Source organism: Xiphophorus couchianus, chromosome 4 (assembly GCF_001444195.1).
Source record: "Xiphophorus couchianus chromosome 4, X_couchianus-1.0, whole genome shotgun sequence".
Taxonomy (NCBI): domain Eukaryota; kingdom Metazoa; phylum Chordata; class Actinopteri; order Cyprinodontiformes; family Poeciliidae; genus Xiphophorus; species Xiphophorus couchianus.
The window spans coordinates 17640695-17646768 of NC_040231.1; the positions used below are offsets into that span (position 1 = coordinate 17640695).

Here is a 6074-nt window from a genome sequence, read left to right on the forward strand (position 1 = left end):
TCTACACAACACTTTAAACAAAACCAGGCCAATGTGGTTTAGTCTAAATCAGACAACCTCACATAATCATTTTACAGTACACTGGAATTGGTGTGCCAATACAAGCATTTCTGTCAGACTCACAGGAAAGCCGTGCTGAAGCAACAGGAAAGGTCTTCAGCAACACTGCACGCAAACATTCACTGGTCATGTAACATCACCCAGTAGTTAGGTTAACCACATCAGCGGCTCAAAATCAATCCTGTTTTCATGAGCTGGCATTACATGACACACTTTCAATTAGAGTAATTTCTTTGTTGAAGGGAAAACTTTTATTGTATTGTTTTGCTACCCTAACATTCCTGTGCAACATTAAACTGATTTTCATTTCATTTGACAAATATTTTTCTTCTTGTTAGTTCTTTTCCATTTCTAACAATTATGTTTTGTGCACCAATTAGAAAGTTCTTGACCAACAATGCTCTGTTTCATTCTATTATAACAGTCTGTGACTAAAGACAGCCTAAGCATATGCCAAATACATCTGTCAAATACATATTTTCATTTTTGAAAACAGTTCCTAATCTCAGTATGACAGGAACATTAGTACTAGTTTTAAGCATGTACAGTAAATACGAGGGCTAGCAACTAACACAGGTGTAAAGTTAATAAGACTCTCCTATCATCAGCCACTGAGTTTAATAATTAGTATGTTATAGTTTGTTTCTTAAGCTTGAGGCTTAAAATGTCAACCTAATTAACTAGCTTCCTCAGCAGTATAGAATTTTAATGGTGTCAACATTAATCACTGGCAATGCAAAAAGTCCATGATGAAGAATTGAATCCATGAAGATGTCAGTTTGATGCATACCGCTAGAAAACATTGTTGCAGAATGAGCACAAAGTGCAGAAGCCCCCAGGTCAATATGCACTACCACACCTACACAAACAACAAGGACCACAAGAGAATGTCCAATTATTGACCCTGCCAAGAATTTGGCCAATCAAAATAGGCCTGACTCTAAAAGGTACAGGACTCCAAAGCACCTGCTGTTGCCTCACTGTGCCAGCAGGACACACACAAGTTTCCATATTCACACTCTGAAAGGCAAGAGTAATTTTGGAATCATGACAATGACCTACACAATGTGATCCAGGTGGCAAATACTTTCAGACTCCTGCCAAAGTTCTTTTGAAGAGGGCAGCAGCATACGATGAACAGTCCACTTACAAATCCAATGAATATTTGGAAATAGGTTGTGGTGTTGTAGTAATCCTCTTCTGGAAAATCCATGGACTAATCCCAAAAGGAAGTTGTTGAATTTATTGATAAGAATAAACTGAAACTGACCTAAAGAGGGTCACCTGGCACCAGATCAACACACCCACTAGGAAGGTGTGTTGGAGTCTCCAGGCAATCAGAAATTCACAATAGACCAGTTGTGAATAAGAATGCAGAACCAGAAACCTAATGCCACTTTTTTTTGTAAACTGAGATGTCATTTCAAAACAATCACCGCTGTAAATAAAAACAACCCGCAGGTCTGACCAAGCCTCACAAAGCTCTTACATTAAAACACACCTCACACTGTCTTATGTTTCCCTGCTTGTTTCCTGAGATATTTTTTTTAAAGTTTTAAGTAGCTGTGTAAAATTGTTCTACAGACCTCATTGAGTTTAATCTTTAATTACCTGAAAGTGCAGTATTATTTAAAATACACTTTTTTGAGCTTTGCATCATGTTATAATGTTATTCCTTCATCAAAAAAATACTTGAAGTGTTGCCTTTATTCTTTCATGCATGTTTGAGAAATCCTTTAAGCTCCTGTGGCAACCATTTTGCCACGCCAGGTTGGACTAAGTGCTGCCTTCAAAGCACAACTTCTCCCAGGAGCTGCATTTTCCAAGCTTCTACACTGCAGATCAGCCCTCTCCAACCGCAAATCAGCTCCTTCAGACTAGCAGGCAGCAATTAGCAAACACCTGGTGGAACTGTGCATCTGAAGCTCATTATATGAGGTCATATGTGAGCTGAGAAAAACATTGGTAAAGATTTAATAGGGGAGCGATGTTGTGATGACTTATGGAAGGTGGAGTATCAGAAAGAGCAAGAGTTTTTAGAGACAGAGATCAAATTACAAAGTCAAATTTCTTTTAAGTTATATTTGATTTATATGCAATTTTTATAACAGCTGGAGGTAACATAGTTGCCTAATTGTGCAAAAAAAGGCACTTAATGCCTCAAAAACACATAATACTGCCCCTTTAAGATGATTTATTGTTCAGTTTAATTAAGGATTTGGAAAGTCTGCTAATTTCTAAAAGAAAATTTCAGAGATCTGAGAAAGAAGATCCCAAAAAGCCTTAGCAAACTTTTGTTGGACCAAAACTAATTTGAGAAAAATAAGTTTTCATTTCTCCTTTCAAATACTGTTCAATCCAGTTCACACAGACACCTTCACAAACTGCACGCTCACTGCCCTGAAAATGTCCTATATGCTAGCTAGTTCATGATTTAAGTCAATATAAACAACTGGTAGTAGAGTCAAGCAGAAACATGAAGAGAAAATTCTGTAGAGTCACAGTATTGCTCATCCTCAAGCAAGCTGCAGCTTGTTGAGATGGAGACACAATCATCATCATTCCTGTTGGCGAAGTCTTCATAGACTCATCAGAATCTTCCCACTTCCTCAACTATAAAACAAGAAGTAGTGGCTAGAGACATAGTCACTTTGAGCAAAAAACACTGATATTATATATTATTATGGCTCAATGTTATGAGAATAATTAGAAAAAAAATGGATTTGCCACCAACTTGATTTCTGTTTTACAGATTAACATTTTTCATCCAAGTTCTTTTTAGTTTACTGTTTGTAGTCACTATTTGTGCTAAGGTAAGATTTGTGTGTGGGGGCATTAAAGCAAATGTAACCTTTGATTTTTATTCCAACTATTCCTCAGCAACTGGGGACAAGGTTAAAGTGACTCTGTTGATGTCAAGAGCTAAGATGACCTTCAATAGCTTCTCATGTATTAAAACAAAAAAACATTTTAACAATAAGACTTGGAGAGTATGAAGAAAGTTCAAGGATAACTATCCTCAACAGACAACAAAGAAAGGTTGGGACAAGAAATAAAGCCAGATTCCTTCATTTACAATTTAATTTCACTACTGAAAACAGAGAATGTTTACAGTAAATATGTAGATTTGGCCCCGATTGCCAGTAGATTTGTGCTGAATTTGTGCAGGACTCTTCGTTAAGCCACTGTGGTTGACTGAATTCAGACAATGACAGGATACTGGGGAAATTCAGATGGACCAACACTGCAGTTTATTCCAGTCTTACCACTCAGCCGAGGAAGCAAAGGACGACTCAGATAAAAGAAACGACAACACAGGATGCTGAGACGTAGGTGCTGTGAAACTGCAAGATTAATTACTAATTTATGCCAAAGGTGGTATGCATTTCTAAAGGTTTTGAAATATTTTCTTGTAAAAGCCTTAATGAGAGAGCCCCTGTCATTTACTTTGAAAAAGAAAAAAAAAGAAGGTAAAATCACTCAAGGGCAGATTCTTTCCCTGCAGGCGCCCCCACCTTGGACAATGCTGCTGAAAGCATATAGTGAGGTTAAACCCTGTTTCAAGACTGCCATGCCTGAGGACACGCATCACATTGTGATGACCAAACAACACGTTTATTACAGGCTTGGTTTAAGTCAGCTGCACATGTTTTGTAGATTTTGCAAAACAACCTTATTTTTTCATGAGCAACAGTACACAATCAAATCACAAAGATCATTGTAATATTAGTGTGTGCAATAATTAAATATTTGGCAAGATATTATATTTCAGATGTCATGCATTCATGCTGTGGATATGTACATGGCACATTTGCCCAGGAACTCTAACAGCCCCTTAATGCTGACACCTGACGCACATTGCTTAAAAGCTCACAAGATATGGTGGGGACATTATTTATTGATTGCAATGAAAAGAGTAAAAAACATATGGATTAATCATAATCAAAATAGTCAGCAAACATTTCTGAAATAGAACCATCTTTATACATTTTTCTAATATACTGCAGTCCTAGAAATAAAGAAAGCCTTCGAATTCAAGACTATGGCTGAATATTGGCAATAATAGTTGCCATTTCCTCAAATAGATCTTTCCATTTTTTCTTCAGCATCGCAGTGAGGTTCCAAATGACTGACTAAACATATTACCTGCAGGCAGAGTTTTGATTCATAGCACTAAAATATTCATGCTATCTATGTATACCTAATATTGCAACCAAGAAGTGCATTGTAATTGTGATATTGCACCCATCTATGCCGCTAAAGAACTTGTCTTTTCACCGGCAGAAATAGTGTCCAGATTAAAAATGTGAATAAGCCCAAAATGACCAAATGGCATCATGATAGTACTTGAAGTAAAATAGCATAACATCTACAAAACTGCAGCTTTGGTCTCCTGATGGTACACACAGCACCACTACAGTTTGAGCGCCAACACCTATGAGAAAGTGACTGTAATAAACAACCTCATCCTACCTCACACATCTGCCAGCAAACATGTGTGAACTCAGACACGTATGAACTCGCCGCGTCATGCATCCATCTACTGTCTTGATCTGATTTTGCAATGCATTCACCTCTTCCCACATACTCTGTGCAGCAATTACAAAATCCAGAATACAAGAAATTCATCTTGTTATGAGACCGCTGCATAAAATGCCTCACTGCCATCTGCAATAGCCAAAACGCTCTGAATTTTTTAGTAGATGAGAAGAAGGCGTCGCAAAGACAGATGAGCTAATTAATTCCATCTGGTTATTAACAACACAATTCGCATGACCAATATAGTTAAGAATTCAGCTGCTAAAACTGCAAAGTGAAGAGCACCATGAGGAAAAAAAGATGGCTATCAAGAGCCAGGTGAAGAGTGTGAGCGGTCAAAACAGTCAGCCTTCAAAAAGGCCAAAGCACGTCAGAGGGCTTGTTAAAAGCCATTTGTATTGAGAGCTTGCTAGAGCAGTCCAAACTAAAAAATGATAACAAAGGAAGGGAGAAAGGGGTTCATAAAGTTGTAGACTGGATTACAAGCTATGGGCATTCCACTTACTACTGTTTGAGTATGAAGCCTTATATGCATATTTTGTTATTTTTATGACTTAAAAATTTAAATAATTTAAAAGTTGAATAATCTTTAGCTGAGGAAGATATTTACTCTAATTTTGACTAATAAAATACATTGAGACCTTGTAACACAGTCTGTACAGCCAAGTTATGAGTGTCTGACACCTTAACTGCTGTACTTTGTCTGCCAGTGGAAAGACTGCAACCAGCCAAGATTCACCTCACTTAATATTTAATGTCTTAGTTCACAATCGTCTTGCTGCAGAGAGGCGTACGAGGGTTGTTAGATCTCACAGGTGCTTTGGGCTTTTCGCAAAAGAGTGACAGAAATCTCCCTGAAGATGAAGGCAAGCGAAAGCACTGGTCATACTGAATGCTTCTTCTCTCCCTTACACTGTCCACATTCAGACTGCAGAATGTAAAAGTGAATATTTAATCTGCATATGGTCGTGGAGAGACTGAACTATTTGCATGATAATGAATGGAAACCACATTCATGGAATTTGATTCTGCTAATTAACAACAAATTTAAAAAGATCTTAAGCATTACTGGGTAAAAAACATTAGCACATGCAGACTTCTGCCATGGCACTGTCCTGTTTCTCAGTGACACCCTGATATCCTGCAACATTTGTCCAGAACAAAAGTATCTACACTTAACAGGTGAAAATCTGCTTTCATTACATAAACACAGTAAACCAGCTAATTTGAAACAGGACCAGGAAACAAAAGTCTCCTATTCTAAAAAGAAGCACCTCTGGCAGAATGGAAAACCTGTAACACCAGCATGCCTGTAATACTTCAGAGGTCATCTGAGTGTGACAACTTTGTTGCACAGCGTACAAATTTATTATAGCCTCCTGTTGTGCATGCAAAACATCCAAGATGCAGATTTAAAAACTGCTTTTCTCCTCTGATAAAGTGTGGAACATGCACAAGTGGTATTGCAAAGAGTA

At 37.7% G+C, this 6074-nt stretch overlaps 1 protein-coding gene across 2 annotated transcripts in view; it reads right to left on the bottom strand.

The window, feature by feature from the left end:
• The window catches only part of nfat5b (nuclear factor of activated T cells 5b), a 37190-nt gene that overhangs the window by 25468 nt on the left and 5648 nt on the right, over window positions 1–6074 (bottom strand). The window lies entirely within an intron of this gene.